Source organism: Diabrotica virgifera, chromosome 7 (genome assembly GCF_917563875.1).
Source record: "Diabrotica virgifera virgifera chromosome 7, PGI_DIABVI_V3a".
NCBI classification, from domain to species: domain Eukaryota; kingdom Metazoa; phylum Arthropoda; class Insecta; order Coleoptera; family Chrysomelidae; genus Diabrotica; species Diabrotica virgifera.
Genome location: NC_065449.1, coordinates 142,213,629 through 142,232,578, shown reverse-complemented (window position 1 = coordinate 142,232,578; position 18,950 = coordinate 142,213,629). Strand labels below are relative to the sequence as shown.

The window sequence follows — 18,950 nt, the reverse complement described above, 5'->3', positions numbered from 1 at the left end:
AAATAGATTACGACCGATTCTAAGACCTACCGAATATACATATATAATTTCATAACAATCGGTCAAGAGGTCTCAGAGAAGTATGGCAACTGCAGTGTGACAGGAGAATAATATAGATACAAATATATAGATGGCTATTAAAAATAGGGGTTGGTGATAGAAGAGTGAAAAGTAAGGGTTGTATGTATTTTTTAATTCTACACCATATAAAATTAAGGTAGACAATTTTGTCTAAAAAAATAAAAAAAAATGTCAAGTGGGCAACCTCCCTTATAATTTATGGGCATTAAAAATAGATTAGAACCTATTCCCAGTCCTACAGGATATACGTGTAAAATTTCATAAAAATTGGTCAATCCGTTTCGGAGGAGTATGGTAACTAACACTGTTACAGGAGAATTTTATGTATATAGAAGTAACTGTAAATTAAATAACAAAAGTGGCTAACTTTGACCGCAATTAACCTAGGCAAAAAGTTTTTTTTGGAAAATTCGTGTAAAAATACCAGCTTTTGAAATCGCAAAGTAGATTTACTCTACAGTCAATATTAACAAAGCTTTTCAAATTGTTTTTAAGCCAAAAATGACTCTACTTTAGTAAAATGTTTTCGGAATGACAAAACTGGCCTTTTTATAGATTTTTTCAAATGCTTTGAAAATATAAGTGTTCTCCTTTCATGTGCTTTCCACAGAATTGCTGTATCATTATTATTTTCTGAACAATAACATTGCAAAACAAAGCTCTTTTGGATAAACAGATTGAACAAAATTTAAACTAATTGACGAATCGTCTTGAAATTTTTTGTGTATGATATGTACTGGTTCTCTCAACTTTTCATGCAATCAAAGTCTTAAGTTAATTTTTGCAAAAGTTATAGCAAATTTTTTATTTTCGAAATTTTAGTTTTATTTGGCAATTAGCGAAGCAACAAATGATCGAACCAAAATTCAAAAACTGCAATTTTGAACCTTTGCGCATCTACTAAAAGATGAATACTCTAAATATGATATTTAGTTACCCTATTTTTATCTGTAGCGATTTAAACGAAAAAACTGCAATTATTGACCCTTATTTGTTAATAACTAAAATTCTCGTCCAAACTGTGACGGGCATTTTTGTATTTATAATGTATTAGGTATATAGTACCCAAAAAACCAATTTGCAACCTGGCTGCTCAAGTGTCCAGACAAAAACCTTATTTCTCTGGACTAATGTAACTCTCCTTTAAAATCGAACGAGTAGGTACAAATTCAAGCGCCCGCAAATAGGCAATTTCTACGTAGCATGCATGGGCACGCGTCAAAACGCTCAACCACTATCTGTTTATAGCTTTGTTTAACAATAAAAAAATTAATTTTTAGCGATGCAAATAATCAAAACCGGTATATAATTTGACTTGAACTTTCAAAAATGCTGTAAGCAGAATTGCTATTTTATTTTTTAATCAAAAGTTATTTCGAAATCTGTACATCCAACGAAAAAACTTGTATCAAAAACATTTTTTGCTTAGAATGACCCAAAAATATAAAAAATGTTTTGTTTTGTGAAAAATCGCTGTTATGTAATTTCTCAAGTTCTTTGTTTATAATAATCTTATCGACATCCGGATCAACTGTTACCCAAAAAATTCGTGTTCTGAGTCAAAATACATAAAAAAATTGGGTAAGTCCATCTAAATAAAAGATGCCGTTGTTGTAACCCCCCCCCTGGCGACAGCACTAGTTAAAAAATAATTGAATAAAATAAATATTATTTTCTAGCAAACTGTCAGTGTCTTCTTCGTTCATAAGTTTTTGTCCTCCGACAATCAGTTTTTGGTCAATTTCTAGGTTAAATGTAGTTAAACACGATCAACGTGCGACGTTGCCGTATTTACTTCAAAACCTTTTAGATGATGTTTTTATAATAATGTCAATCTGTCCTAAACGTTTTAGAGAGTCGGTAAAAGTTAAATTTTAGAGGCCTCTTAAATTTAAGGGGGAATGTTCAGAATACATCTCTTAGCCGACTTAAACTTATGTATAAGTATTACCTAGTTAGAATAACAATACTATATAGAAACAGAAAATACATAGAAAGGATAGAAACTACAATAATACATTCCATAAATATATTGATGAGTGCGATAGAAAAAAAAGTAAACGGAAGGTACCTACAGCAGGTTGATACTGATAAAATTTTAATTCTTTTTTTTCTTATTATTCTTACATATTCAGTTCTTTTTATTTACAAATAATCCATTTGGTAGGAAATGGTCACAATTTCGATAAAATTGTAGGTTTGTATCAACAGTACTTTTACGAGTAGTAATAGTACATCAAAAGGAAGCAGGTATCCGAGATTCTATGGTTAACAACATACACTGTATTCCGTTGAAAACCATTGTTTGTTCAACAAATATTTATACAGCATGTTTGTGTGGCCTTGGCACCTGTATTTCTCTAGCTGTTATTTGAATAGTAAATCCTAGTATCAATAATAACTTCTTTAACAACCTTTGCTTCGGGCTTCGTTCGTTCCTAATCACAAAAGAAAGTGAATTTTTATGTTTATTTAGTACAGCTTAAGTCATTTCCAAGCGGAAGCATAAATCGCACCTTGAAAACAAAAGTGGCATTATCCCAAAAACTAAATATTTCAGTATGACCGTTTAAAGTTTTTCGAAGAGTTCTGTAATGGATATTGAACTAAAATAACCGAATTACATACTATAATTAATGTTATTCAACAGTTTGATTAAAGCACAGTTAGCTTCTACCGAAGAAGGCAAATTAATAATGTAACTACTAATTTAAAAAAAAATCTTTAAAAAAAATTCCTTATAGTGCCACTTTTGTTTTACCTAAAAGTTCTGATTATTAGAATAAAAAGTCAAGTTAATATTTACCTTATGATAAAAAAACAGAAAAATAAAACGAAATTGTCGCATATTAAAAAGAACAATCGTTTATTTGGTAAAAGTAAACAAACTATTATTAATACTTAATGAAACTTCACATTTTCTCGAAATTAAAATAATTAAAAAACTTAAATATTATTCAAACATACTTTGATAATAGGATCTGTAATAATTGGGAATTAAGCCAGCATCAATAAGACTTCTTACATCATCTTTCTTTCTCTGTGATATATCCAATTTACGCTGATACAGAGGTTTGATTTCTGAAGGACGACTATTTCTATTGGTTCTTTTATTTAAGTCAAGCTCTTTAAAATCATCAAAGTAAGATGTTTTGTAGCTAATTTTTATCTCTTCATGTTCGTTTTTCTCAACTTTGATTACTTTTAAATCAGACAGTTTTACAACTTGGCCATCTACGCTCTTATTCAGCCTCGGAACCGGTAATTGTTTTATATCCAAGAAATCGCCATAGCTCATTTCATTTACAGCGAAAGGTGTCCCTCTTTTTTTTGCGCTTCGAATAGCACAAACATATTGCGAAGGTACGTATATTGGTCCTGACTTAAGACATCTTTTGACTTGTTTTTCAATCAAAGAATGTACAGCGTCCCCTTCGTTCTGAGTATGACCACGTATTAAAAATTTGTGGGTAATAGATTTTATTTTTAAATTTAGGACAGCATGTATGTACATCCCAATAATGAACTGGTTTTTTTGCTGTCCACAACAGTTATCAGAATAAAAGATGACATTCAATTTTTCATCAGCAGTTAGAGACTTTTTCTGCAGATACTTTAAAACACAACTAGCTATCTCATTAGCTCCGCGATTTCCTTGTGTTTCATCCCAAAAGAAGCATTCAGTTTTGTCCTGTTTGAGTTCAGAGATAGTAAAATTTAAGCAATTTACTTTAGACTTGTAATAGAAAGTTGATACCTCACCATTTGGAACTGGCATTACTGCTTGCAAGTCATAACATGCCACAATAAAACTGTGCGACACGTTCTCTTTATCATTAGCCTTTTCCTCGCGACTCTTTTCTTTTTCAGCCAAATGTCGCTCATAATTTTCTTTTTGTGCATCTTTTTCACAACCTTCAGCAATCTTGTATTTAGTACATTGCTCACATTGATCCTTCTTTGGTGCAAAGAACCCAATATTAAACTCCTCGTTAAATATTTTTCGATATGTGTGTATCATTACATAGGGTGATCTTTGTTGTATACAGTCTTCTTTGTAATCAAAATAAATATCTGTTAAGGTTTTTCCGCCATCTATATATTCCTTCGTTGTTTGTTTCCGCAAATAATGACTTTCAATTCGAGGTATACTATTGATGTGACGTTTTACTCCTTCTGTCAAGTCAATTGGCACTTTTCGATGTTTTCCATGTTTACCTCTTTGTTCACCTTCTAGTATACCAGTCATATTATTTCTCTTCTCAATAACTGTTCTGATACATCTATCTGTTATATTTAATGTATTTTTAAAAAATGTTTTACATATTTTGCTTCTAGTACCATTGACATCAAAATAGAACGCACTTTTTAACTTTCTAGTCGAATCTGCTTTCTTGTATTGATACTTTGGATGAATCTCTTCTATATTACGCGAGATATATTCTCTTTGCCTGATCAGCGAAGCCATTCCCCAATAATCATGGAATAATCGTTTTCTTGATTCCTCATTAATTTTTTCTGGGCATTTCAGGCGACAACTTAATCCACAAGAACTTTTTATAGTTTTAGCTTGGATCACTTTTTTTGATCTAGAACTCGAAACATATTCTTGTCCAGAGTCTTTTAAAGACTTAGCAGTTTTGGCATATCGTTCATTTTTTTTTTGTTTCCTAGGTTTGTCGATCCCATTTAAAATAGCAGATGGAATATCCTCCATGACATTATTATTTGCAATCCGAACATTTTCATTATCTGTTATAGTTAGCAACTCATCACCAATATCGTTAGATATAACATGTTCATTAAAATCCTCGTTAAAAGAATTTGAATTATTCTCATTTATAATTGTCGTCAAATCACCACTATTTTTACTTACTACTTCTTCATGTATGATTATTTCGTTTTCATTAGAAAGTTCTGAATTTTTTTCATCTACGTAAGCTGCACATTTAGTGAAAGAATGTGAGGAAGAACTTGAAGAACATGTAGAGGATCTTGTAGAACAGGAGCACGAGCTGGAAGAAGATGAAGATCTGGAAGTAGATGAAGAGCTGGATTTTCGGCATCTTTTTTTGGGGGGTGCGTAGGTTCTGTCATCGTCTGAAACGGGTGAAAAGTCACCACTGTCATCACTGGATAAGTTTTCGTTGTTAAACGAACCGAAGTCGTTGCTGGATGTTTGTAAATGGTTGGATTTAGTTTCTGTAAAACCTAAACTTTGGCATCTTTCTTCCATTTTTTCAGGTACTGGATTTTGACTACCTTTATTTTGAGCTACTAATTGTAATATTCTTCTACTTCTACTGTGTGAATTGTCCATGATTATAACCCCTTAAACAAAAAAAGTCTATGCACTTAGCAATATTTTGATGGTGTATCTAACGTTAAAATCATGTTCTTTTTCAAGAAATAATCACAGTTATTTATATTTCATTATTATAAAACCACTACACACGAGAAACTGCAATTAATATCTTTTATTTATCTTTTATTTATTAAAATACAGCATGATTGTCCTATTATTTTTACTAAAAGACTGACATTAAACTAAATTTGACATTTATCGAGTTACAAAAAACAGTATAATCTCATTCCACTTCTTAGAAAAATGGCACTTAACGAAAAATGCTATTATTTAATTCGTTGATATAAGAACTTAGTCATTTAGGTTATTCAAAAACCGACACTATACTTAAAATGTCAGTTTTTCATTCATTAACTAGGCAGAATAACTACATAATTTACGTAAAAACTGGCACTAAAGAAAAAATGTCACTTTTTTACTTACCACGACGTGCTTCTCCCTTAACAATCCGCCGGAAACAGATAGAGTGCCACTTTTTAAATTACCACTTTGACAAAACACCTAAAAGTCAAAAGTGACACTAGCGACTTCTAGGAGAAACTATGCGAGCTATTAGAACAGGAGTCTCTGCAAAAGGAGCGTTTAGTCAAAAGTAATGCAGATGTCGCTATAACTAAAAATTGATGTTTTCAGTATAGTGCCACTTTTGTTTTCAAGGTGCGAAATGATTCCCTGAGAATTAGGAATATTTTTTTAGTTTCGTAGGGAATCAAACAAAGTCGATAGTCGTCAAAATGTGAAAGTGAGAATATTTTTTTATTAAATCTTAAATATAAGTATGGATATTACTAAAAGACTTAAAAACAATCCCAGAGAACGGCAGTTCTCGCCAGTGGCGCACAACCCCCCTTCGACCCAGCATGCAACACTATATATACACGAAATTTTCGATTTTCTAAATCTGACTGAATTTAAAATTGGTCCAGATTCCATCTTAAAGTTTAGGAAAAGACTCGCCCATCCATATGTCAACGATCCATTTAGGTCCAAGGGTGTGGATTTTACGGCCCTTCCCATTCAGGGTCTGTTTTTCGTTCTCGTCCCCAAAACCCTCAAAAATTTAGAAAATTTAAGTTTGACCTTTACTGTCCTTTACGGCTTCTGATAGTACTGATAATTAACTTTCCAACGCATATTTTGAAAATCGGTTATACCATTCAAAAGTTATCGAGCTCAGAAATATGACTCAATTTCTAATTAAAAAGGGGAAAGTATTTTTCCACCTACCTCTACCGAAAGTATACTTTTCCGGACCTGGTTGTAGGGAGCAAAGTTGTACTTTTCCTCCCTAGGGAGGAAAATATTTTTCCTCCCTAGGGAGGAAAAGTAAAAGTGACGTCATTCATGAAATATAACTTATTGACGCCCTGTACAATATCTATTTTCTATTACGTAAGTATCTATACATTTTAACGTTTATTTATTATAAAACACCCAGTATTTTGCAGAATGGTAAAAAACAGTAAATTGTTATTTTGATTTAACAATGTTTACATTAATAATTTGACTTATATTTGACAGTTGACAGTCATATTGTACCTACTAGTTAGTTTTAGTTTTAATAAATTTTGTTGGTTAGTTACATAAATAAATTAAGTAAAAATGAAAAATGACTTGTTATTAATTTGAGGAAGGTGGAAAAACCATATGTATAACATGGGAGTAAAGTGCCTTTTCCTCCCTTGAATGATTACTGCCCTCCGCTACGCGTCGGGCAGTAAACTTCATTCTCGGGAGGAAAAGTAGCACTTTCCTCCCTTGTTATACAAATAGCTATTTCCACCTACCTCTATCGAAAGTATACTGTTCCGGACCTGATTGTAGGGAGCAAAATTGTACTTTTCCCCCCTAGGGAGGAAAAGTAAAAGTGACGTCATGGTATTTCATTCATGAAATATAACTTATTGACGCCCTGTACAATATCTATTTTCTATTACGTAAGTATCTATACATTTTAACGTTTATTTATAAAACACCCTGTATTTTGCAGAATGGTAAAAAACAGTAAATTGTTATTTTGATTTAACAATTTTTACATTAATAATTTGACTTATATTTGACAGTTGACAGTTATATTGTACCTACTTGTTAGTTTTAGTTTTAATAAATTTTGTTGGTTAGTTACATAAATAAATTAAGTAAAAATGAAAAATGACTTTGTTATTAATTTGAGGAAGGTGGAAAAACCATATGTATAACATGGGAGTAAAGTGCTTTTTCCTCCCTTGAATGATTACTGCTCTCCGCTACGCGTCGGACAAGGGAGGAAAAGGCACTTTACTCCCATGTTATACATATGGTTTTTCCACCTTCCTCAAATAACAAGTCATTTTTTCATTTTTACTTAATTTATTTATGTAACTAACCAACAAAATTTATTAGAACTAAAACTAATAAGTAGGTACAATATAACTGTCATCTGTCAAATATAAGTCAAATTATTAATGCAAACATTGTTAAATCAGAATAACAATTTACTGTTTTTTACCATTCTGCAAAATACAGAGTGTTTTTAAATAAACGTTAAAATGTATAGATACTTACGTAATAGAAAATAGATATTGTACAGGGCGTCAATAAGTTATATTTCATGAATGAAATACCTTGACGTCACTTTTACTTTTCCTCCCTAGGGAGGAAAAATATTTTCCTCCCTAGGGAGGTAAAGTACAACTTTGCTCCCTACAATCAGGTCCGGAAAAGTATACTTTCGGTAGAGGTAGGTGGAAACAGCTATTTACTACAAAAGCAAGATTACGTAGGTCAAAATTTTTGACGTATGAGCACTGTCAAAACATTAGAATGTGACTTTTCATCATGACCACGTTTATGTCATTACTTGTCAGAGATATTTTTCTTTGTTTTTATTTATTATAAAAATAATATCTATAATTATTTATTTTAATTAATGATGTCAATTGGTTTTCATTACTTGTCAAAATATATTAACTAGAACTAGAATATTATCAAAGTAGTGTAGGTATAATCATTAAAATAGATTATTTCACAGCTCACAGGATGTTTCATTGACCCAGGCTGACCGCAACCAGCAACACTGAACTGTCATTTGTGTTTGAATGTATGAGTAGCGTACGAATGTCTAAAATATTTAACTAAAATTATTATTTTTTGGAATATTGAACTTAAATAATTGTTTTAGAAAATTTATATTACTGATAATAATAAATGTTTTTGGTTATTTAATTAATATAATTCTAAAATTCTCAATGTAATCGCGATTACGTATTTCTTATTAAAATATTATACCATGTGGACGCTTATTCAAGATCGGGAAGTTCCGTGTTGGTGTTGTATTTTAGCTGTGCTACACAAATTTCAATTCTGTTATGGAATATCATTATTTTCGTTAAGATTAACAAAAATTTTGGCATATGATTAATATATTTCGGCAATTGATGAAATCCGATTGACATCATTAATTAATAAAGAATTAGATATTATTTTTATAGTTAACAAAAACAAAGAAAAATATCTGACAAGTAATGACATAAACGTGGCCATGCTGAAAAGTCACATTCTAATGTTTTGACAGTGATTTTACGTCAGAAATTTTGACCTACGTATTCTTGCTTTTGTAGTAAAAATACTATATGTATGTATGTATTGTTATATAATTTTTATGGGATAAAAGCCCGATCAAAGAACAATCTGACCAAAAAAAAATAAAGGAAGGATGAAAATTTGGGAAAAGGTAGTTGAAATTGTCTATTAGTATATAAGAAAAAGTTTACAATTCTACATTCCCTCCATTTTATAAAAATGGAGGGGAATACCCCCCTCTCGAAGATAAAAAAAATACATTGAAAATAAGACCGGAATTGGATAAAATGACTGATTCTAAACAACTTTTCTTCCATAGAGTTTTTTCACTAAGTCAATACTTTTCCAGTTATTTGCGAGTGAATATGTTCATGTTTAACAAAATAAAACATGTTTTTGGACGGTTTTCCGGAGATAACTCCAAAGTAAGTATTTTAACGAAAAAAATATTCCTAGCAAAAATATAGGCCATAAAAAATTGAAAAAAATGGTGTATACATGAGGTCTGTAGACCCAGTAGAAGCAGAGTTGCAGCCAATGAAAAGTAGGTTCTTCTTCGTCAAATTCCAAATCGAATATTTCAATGTGAAATAACCCAAAAACGGAGCACTTTTAGGGGAACATTCATTTTAACTTTTCTAAAAGTGTTTAAAAAAAGGTTTATTTTTGTTTTTTTTTAAACTTGTAATATTAAAATTAAGTGAATTACGCTCAAAATATTGTTGGTCCCTTTTATTTTTTGGTAAAAAAATCGCGAAAATCACCCCCTAATTAGCATCACATATAAATTTTAACATTACCACTTCACAAGTTACTTTGTCTATGTATTATATATATGATCTGTAAGTTTTATCGGTTCAAAGTGCTTCGTTTTGAAAAATCTGTCGTTAAAATGGCTTGAACGAGTAACTAATCACGAGTTTAGGCAAATTTTGAACAGCCATAGCATAACCAATTTTTGTCTAACAAGAAAACCAAAAATCAAAAATATTCAGAAAAGCAAAACGTACATTTTATTACTCTTTGAGATTTTTGATATTCCTAATTGTTTTTAAGTTAATTCCATAAACAATTACGATTTTTTTCAAAATAAAAAAAAATGCTTTATTCTAAACCCAATTTTTTTCAAAACTGAGCACTTTGAACCAATGAATTATAGATAATATAAACAATAGATAAGTAAAGTAACTTGTAAAGCGGTAACGATTAATTTTATTTGAGAAGCTAATTAAGGGGTGTTTTTCGCCATTTTTTTACCAAAGAATTAAAGGGACCAACAATATTTTGAGCGTAACTCACTTACTTTTAACGTTAGAAGTTTTTTTAAAAAACAAAAATAAGCCCTTTTTTAAACACTTTAAAAAAGTTATAATGAATTTTCCCCGAAAAGTGCTCCGTTTTTTGGTTATTTCACATTGAAATATTCGATTTGGAATTTGACGAAGAAGAACCTACATTTCATTAGCTGCAACTCTGCTTCTACTGGGTCTGCAGACCTCAAGCATACACCATTTTTTTTCAATTTTTTATAAACTATATTTTTTTTTCGCTAAAATACTTTTTGAGTTATCTCCGAAAAATCGTCCAAAAACATTTTTTTGGTTAAAAATGAACACATTCACTCGCAAATAACTCGAAAAGTATTGACTTAGTAAAAAAACTCTAGAACAAAAGTTACTTAGAATTAGTAATTTTATCCAATTCCAGACTTATTTTAAACATATATTTTTTCACCCACGAGAAAACATTTTTCACCCCGTATTTTCCAATTTTTGTAAAATGGAGGGGATGTAAAATTGTAACTTTTTCTTATAATATATAATAATAGACAATGTCAACACATATTCCCAAATTTTCATCCTTCCTTTATCTTTTTGGAGGTTTTCGTAAAATTTTACGTTCCCTGATCGGGCTATTTTAGAAAATTAATTTACATATGTCAAAGACCACGAGATCATAGATTTTCATCGCCCTGTATATGGCCAAAAATTGTAAATAGTATTAGTTAGTCATAAGCAGTGTTTCGTTGAAAGTTAAAATCGTTCAGTATTAATGATTCTATGAACGGACTTATACAATTAATACGGCCGGATTAGAAAGTACGTGTATTCGCTTTAAAGCGAACAATAGGACGTTTATAAATGCTTCTTAGAAGGAAAGATGGTAAACACAATTGTTGAGTTTTCGAATATCGGTTTTTTTATAGCATATCATAGAAACACAAAAGTAATTTTGGTATCTCCTGGAATTTGACAAAATGGAAAAGTTGTATACAAAATTAATTTGTTCTTAAGAAATGAAAGGTGATGTAATGTGTAGAGAGGATGTTTTGTGATTGGCGAGAGAGACGTATGGAGGGAGAATAGAGTGTTGGAGTCTGAGTTAAAAAAATTTCACGGTGTAATGAACATCTGGAGAGAGCAGTCCAGTTTTTGAAAAGTAAGAAGTCGGTGTGTAAAGTGGTGAAGTTGGCGGCCGTGTAAGCAAAATCGTGTTGAAACGAAATCGTTGATCGAGTTGAGAAGTTAAATCTCCTTGTGTCCGAAGAGATTCCTGTTTCTGTGTGAAACGAGTAGCCGGTTGGTATCAATTTGCACAAGATATCGAGCAGAGAGAAAACTGAGGAGAGATTTCGAGCGAGTGCTGTTGTTTGTTTGTGAAGCAGTTTGGACGAGAAGGATCGTTCGCAGCATTCTAGGAGCACGTGTGGGAGAATTGAGGACTACACAATCCATGAGAAGTAAAGAAGAGAAAAAAAGGTTAGTCAGATTATTTGTGATACGGAGAGAGTTGTTTTATATCACATACCATATTTGTTTATTTTTTATTCAACAGTTTTAATAGCATAATTTAGTCATTCATAAATTCAAAGAAGAAATGAGTAATCTATTCAAAAGGTGAAAAGTAAATTTTGTTTTTATATACATATATAATAGTAAGAACAGTCTAACAAATGATTTAAATGAAAATTTTGTAAAAAAAGGAGATAGCAGAATTAAAGATTAATTTATTAGATAAGAAATATTTGCAACAAAATTGAGTTTTAGCATACATTTAAATCTTATATTTATGGTATATTGGGTAAATAAATAATATTTATAGAATTTATGACATTGAGTATATTTATTTTCCCTGTTTTGTCCTGGATGAAGTAAGCAACTAGAGATACTAGAAGCCACAAACCAAAGGTAATACATTCAAATAAATTAGCCCTGAGAATAAATTTTATTGGAAAGTTTTATTTAATTTTGGTTTTGTTTTCCTAAGTAGTAAATAAAATAATTAATTAATTAATCAAAATAAGAATATGCTGATCAATCTCATAACAGAGAGAAGATACAGAGCATAACAATATGTGTGTGGAAAAGTTACACCGATCTGATTTTTTTTCTGTGTTTCAAGAGGGTCAGGGCCGATTCAGAACCGGTGTAAACTTTTGACCACCCATCCAGCTATATGCCAGCTATAGGACTGGGTAGGTACAAAATGGCATATTTGTAGGGGTATATATCTTGGATTCAAGGAGAGACAGGAAAACCGCAAATACACCAAATTAATAGCGTTGAGTTGAGCTTTCAAATGGTGTTTAAGCGGTCAGGATCGGACATACACACACGGCTCAGTATAGACGAAAAACTAAAAAATTGAAATTAGAAAATTTTGGTTTTTCGGCAATTACTCTCAAAATTTCAACCTACGAATTGCGCCAATAAATGAGCGTTTATAGGAGGACTTTCGACGTGTCTAACGTTGTATACCTACCTCATTTCTGGGAAAATTCGAATTTTTAAGTTATAGGCCTCATAAGCACGATAAAATCCAGTTTCTATGGGAAAAAACGGTTTTTCAAGCTCACTAAATCCTATAATGCCTTCAATTATCATATTTGACCTTAGATGTATGAGACACGACTTGTCAATACCTTTCTAACTCATGTTTACTGATCAAAATCGGTTAAGCCATATAGAAGTTATCGAGCTCCAGTATCGAAGTATATTTAACCATTATCGCCGAAATGTTCTAGTTGTAGTGGTTACGACGCTAAATTTGATAGGGCAATCCGAGTTCATTACAAAATTTTTTCAATATATTCCAAATAGAAAAAAATCTAGTGTATATTCGATGCACATAAAGAATTATATTGAAAAAAAGTATTGGGATGGCTGGGCTATGAACTCGGATTGCCCTATCACACGTTTAGTGTCATAACCACTAGATCAGTGGTTCTTAATCTTTTTGAGTCATGTACCACAAAATACTTTTTAATACTTTTGGTACCACCTAACTGAAATAACTACCTATCTAGATAGGTAATCTAATTAACTGTAATAGTGGTGATTTTGACAGTTTTGCGTTTTGTGTACCACCACAAATAATGATATGTACCACCAGTGGTACATGTACCACAGATTAAGAACCGCTGCACTAGATCATTTGGACGATAATACGACAAAGATGACCATTTATATCGGTTAACGTGTAATTGTGAAACATTACTGAACATACATACATTTAATTTATAAAAAAAAACTTTGAAAAACTGCTGATACAAGAATAAAAAACCGCTAAACGCCGAAAAAATGAGTGGCGCTAGTGGCGCACACAATATTCCAGCTACAAAAGGGTTGATATAAATATTGCGTGGCGCAAAAATGGATTTTCATTTTGATGGAAAATAAAATTAGTTTTATTTTCAAAATTTTTCCATAATACAGTATTGTCCAAAATAAACAGTACTGAAACTGAAACACAGATGTCCCTTTGTGCGCGCTGTCATATTCAAATTAACTAGTATGTACCTGTCAAGTAATCCTTAAACAATTAATTATTACGGCCTAATTGTTAAAAATTGTGCTAAGTACAGAGGTGAAAGTGTTTCTTGTGGAGCATTATTTTCTCTCATACGGAATCGGCCGACGTAATAGTGCAAGTCTGCAATACGTGTGTGATCAATTCACACAACGGTTTAATAAACGTTCTCCAAGTAATGCTGTAACTTTCAACAACCTTCAAAATTACATTACTTGGAAAACGTTTATTAAACCGTCGGTCGTGTGAATTGATCACACACGTATTGCAGACTTGCACTATTACGTCGGCCGATTCCGTATGAGCGAAAATAATGCTTCACAAGAAACACTTTCTCCTCTGTACTTAACACCATTTTTAACAATTAGGCCTTAATAATTAATTGTTTAATGATTACTTGACAGGTCTATACTAGTTAATTTGAATATGACAGCGTGCACAAAGAGACATCTGTGTTTCAGTTTCAGTACTGTTTATTTTGGGCAATACTGTATTTGCCAAATTTGGAGTAAAACACGCCACAAAAGAACTTCAAAATGCAAACTGTATCAAAGGTACTCTTTTGTGGCGCGTTTTGCTTCAAATTTAGGAAATATTATGGAAAAATCTTTCAAAATAAAACTAAAATTTTATTTTCCAACAAAATGAAAATACATTTTTGTGCAGCGTAATATTCATATCAGCCCTTTTGTAGCTGGAATATTGTGTGCGCCACTCATTTTTACGGCGTTTAGCGGTTTTTTTTTATTCTTGTACTTATTAGAATTTGCAAATAATGCGATATAATTATTAACGGTAGACGCTCGTGTGGCCCCAGCATCATAAGTAACGTCTTACAGGATAGAGGTACGATTCCGAACAAAACCGCAAACTGCAAACTGCAGACCGCAGCGACAGACCTACTGGTTTCTTATGAGCTGTATGTCGAGTACAGCGGCACTGTCGCCGACGCACGCAGAACGTCGCCACCGCTGACCGCAGTACTGCACCAGAACCAGTAAAGGTATGATTCCGAAAGTGACTGCAGACTGAAGACCGCAAACCACAGTTTGCAGCGACAGTGTCGTCTGCGGTCAAACCAATTCCGAACAGAACTGCATCTAAGAGCGACGACAGCAACGCGCGAATTCATAATAGTATAATATTAAAAGTCGTGTAAGTAAGATGTCAGACATACTAAACGACAGTGAGTTAATTTTATATCTTTTGATGGAAGAAGATCACAATGATTTTTTGATTTTGCATTATAAAAAAAAATAAAGTCAACTAGGGCTCTATTTAAAAATAGACAATTTAAAGGAAATTATTTAATACTCGTTAAAAATAATCTAATGACCAATGAAGTTGTGAAAATTCATTTAGAACCAGCAAAAATATGTACTATCACTTTGCGGTCGGCGGCACTACTGGTTCTGGAGCTGGAGCAGTACTGCGGTCAGCGGTGGCCCTGGTTCTGGTTAAGTATATCGTGGCGGTGGCCGGTGGTGACGTTGTGCGTGCGTCGGCGACAGTTTCGCTGTACCACAGTTTTTTTGCTTATACGAATCAGTTAGTTCACTCTAGTTTTTATGCGGTTCCTGCGCTTGCAGAAACTCCTAGCAGACTGCGCAGTAGACTAGGAGGAAAATGTTGCTGTTGCAAGATTTAAAATATTCCGATAAAGAATATTACAAAATTATAATAAAATAATTATGATTATCGATTTTTTTCAAAAAGCTGAAAATTAAATTCATAAATGGTAAAATCCTTTACGTACACACTTGTATAAAATTTGAAAACTAATATTTTCTAATTATTGATTGAATGTATTCAAACAATTAATCACAAGTAACTATCTAAATTGGTGACATTTGGCAACAGTGAGTAGATCTGGTTTATTTATGTATGTTTATTCCAAACATAACCTTATAAACAAACAGTTGTTTATTTAGAGTTATTTATTATTGTTTTCTCATATTTTGCAATTGTTAAGTTGGTTTACTTCGAATTTAATGTGCATTACTGTGGTATTTCTCCAGTTTTCTAAGAAGGTTGGTGATTTTGAATTGGGATTATGATGAATTTAACCCAAAGGCAATGTGTGTGTTTATTTATGTGGCAAAATTCCAGGCACCATAAAAATTTGAGTTTCTTCCTGTTGCCCATGGATGAAAATCGGTAAGAACGTAAATTCTATTTAATATCATTGACATCATTTTTGACGTGCTGTCGTTTTAGGTTTGCAGAATGAAAAGAAATTGTTCAATGTGATAAACTTTCTATGAACAGTCCTCAATGTTGTTACATTAACTTTTAAATATGCATCTTGAGGAGCAGGCCTTTGCAGAAATACTGAAAAGCGGGTTGCAAAACAACGCAAAATAAAATAAACGAAATATGTCTTGAGATTAAACATTCAAGTTGAAGGTGTGTTCTTTCTTAAACTGGAATGATAATTTTGTAATTCTGTAGGCACATCTATTGAGAAGTTACAACCAGTGGCAAAGTGCCTTAAGGGAATCTATGACATATATAATTGAAGGTATGAGTATATGTTTCAAATCAATTGTTGGATGATTCTGAGAAAGTGTAAATTTTTTTCATGAATTTGGTACATAACCATCTTTATCTAAACTCTAAAAATCATTGACATCTGTTTTGAAGAACCATGTTCCTAGAAACCATTGATAACAAATATAGAGGGTTACCTCTGCATTCGTTGTATCATCTTACTACTCTATCCATAGTGAGTCTAGTTTTTAAATCTATAATAATTGTTTACGTGCTGGTTTCATAAAGATGCTTCAAAAATCTATATGGGTCTTACTAGGCAGCACAGCCATGCCTTTAATATTTTTTCCAATTATATTTTCAATATGCTTATTCTAGTTAAGATTGCGGGACAAAAAGACCACTAAATATTTGAGTTCATTTTTAGGTATCAGCATTGGCTCTACAGCCCATGGTGGGTCTTGGCCTGTTCCAGAATCAGCTTCCACTCTTTCCTATTCTTTGCTTGGCTTTCCAATTTCTCACTCGAGCATGAATTTTTGGTATATATGGGATTATATTGTGATAACTACCAGATCTATGAAAGAATAGTATGTTGTTAAAGAAGATTGTGGTGACACTATTCATGAATATCTGATAATATTGGTTAATGTGAATGGAGTCCAAAATGGGGTTTAGGCTGCTATATAAAAAACTAGGTCATTAGCATATGGAAGTAGGGCGACATTATCTGGTATTAAATTATGTGAATGAGGAGAATTAAACCTAAAAACTCTATTTATTCTGCTAATCAATATGAATTTAATATATTTTAATATAAAACATATGTTATTCTTTCTAGGGACACCTCCTCTGAAGGAATTACAATTATTTGCCAGTATGTCAAATGAATTTTCAACATCAGTCATACTTTCATGAATTTATTGATGAAAATAAAACTAAGTACATGATTTATTATTTACTTCCAAGGGATTCTAAGATACTATGTGTAAAAAGTCCAATATGCAGTGATGAGCATGCTAATAACTGGCAAAATATGGGATATAACGCCAAAGATGGGAAACATGGGATGCATTCTGAAGTAAAAAGAGATGAAACTGAGAGAAATTATCGATATAAACATATAAATTAACATTACATTACATAGTTTCCCACCTTTAGACGTATCAGATGAGTATGAGAACTGTCACTGTGCCAGGAGAATTTTATAAAATACTCCTGTCACAGAGATCTAAAGGTGGGAAACTATGTAATGTTATCGTCGGCTAAGAGTGTTAACCTGCTAACTCTATTTTTCACTGTGAGTGATATTGGGGTAGTTTCTAGGTCTGTGTACCTTCATACCATGTCCCACAAGCCCGCTGGTTCCACTGTAGTTTAGAGATAGCTATTTCTAAACTACATTGGTGTCGGCGGGTTTGTGTGGTGGTGTATGAAAATACACGGACCCAGAAACTAGCCCAATATCACTCAAAGTGAAAAATGGAGGTTAAAACTCTTATCCAAGGTTATGTTAATTTATTCGTTTATAACGATAAGTTCCACTTCTACCAGTTTCATCTCTTTTTATCTCACAAGTTAATATGTTTTCCATCTTTTGCGTTATTTTGCTGGTTATTAGTGTGAGTGCTCATTACTGTATATTTACGATTCTGTGATTTCTCAATATGATGCTGAGTAGGTATAGATCTGAGTAGGTATATAGTAGGTATCTACAACCCTTTCAAAACAGAAATTTATAAGTTCATTTTATGTACCTATTAAACTTTATTTTAAGGATGAATTTGAAATGCTTGTAGGGAATATATCTGTAAAAAATAAAATTGGTATTGTAAAATTGAAATTCTCAAAATATAATTTATAATTCGAATGTATTATTATTTTTTTCCTCTATAAAAAAGTCCTCTTATTAGTTTTCTCATTAGCTCTTGACAAGACATCAGTACTTCGTTTTTTAGATTTCTCACAAGGATTCAGATCCGGAAGATCCTGCGTAGACGCCAGTACTTACTTAATTACTTATTCCTCTTCACTCCATGCGGAGCATAGGGCGTCAACTGTCTGCCTCCATTCTGTCTTATCCTTTGCACTGATCTTTATTTCTGTCCAGGTTTTCCCAATAGGGCTTTTCATTCACAGTCATTTGTTTCGAGCTTCTGTCATATGTCGTATAATCCGTGTATATTCATAGATATAACAGAATAGATTAGGCCAGTTCGAAAAATAGAGTAACGCAGAACAGTTCGGGTTGGTGGTCTATCTTTCTCTCTCTACTGGCGCTCAGCTTTCTCTCTCTAGCATATGATGGCTGCCGCCTCTGTGTAACTGTCGTTCCATTACTCCCACCTCTTGGTAGATACGCTCACACTCGCATGACAGACAAAGATAGCTAGACCACCGTACTTGATATCAGCGTTACACACCGATGCATTGAGTGGCATATGATTAGCCTGATCTATTGTTGACATATCTCTGTGTATATTAGTATTATACACAGATTATACAACATATGACAGCAGCTCGAAGCAAATGACAATCAATGAAAAGCCTTATAGCATTAATTTCTTTTTCAACACTTCTTTTCCACATTTCTACGGGTCTACCTGGTCTTCTCTTTCCATGTGGTGTATATTCTAGGGCTTGC

General features: G+C 32.3%; 1 protein-coding gene and 1 long non-coding RNA gene across 4 annotated transcripts in view; one reads left to right on the top strand and one right to left on the bottom strand.

Annotated features, from left to right (window-relative positions):
• Window positions 1–18,950, bottom strand: part of LOC114331285 (E3 ubiquitin-protein ligase HECW2) — a 955,949-nt gene that overhangs the window by 855,565 nt on the left and 81,434 nt on the right. The window lies entirely within an intron of this gene.
• LOC126888222 (uncharacterized) lies at window positions 15,617–18,176 on the top strand. Of its 2 annotated transcripts, none has more exons than XR_007699455.1 (3): window positions 15,617–15,973; window positions 16,034–16,337; window positions 17,148–18,176. It is a non-coding gene; the product is annotated as an uncharacterized LOC126888222 (long non-coding RNA). The 2 variants fall into 2 exon arrangements; XR_007699456.1 differs by having other exon boundaries at window positions 16,734–18,176.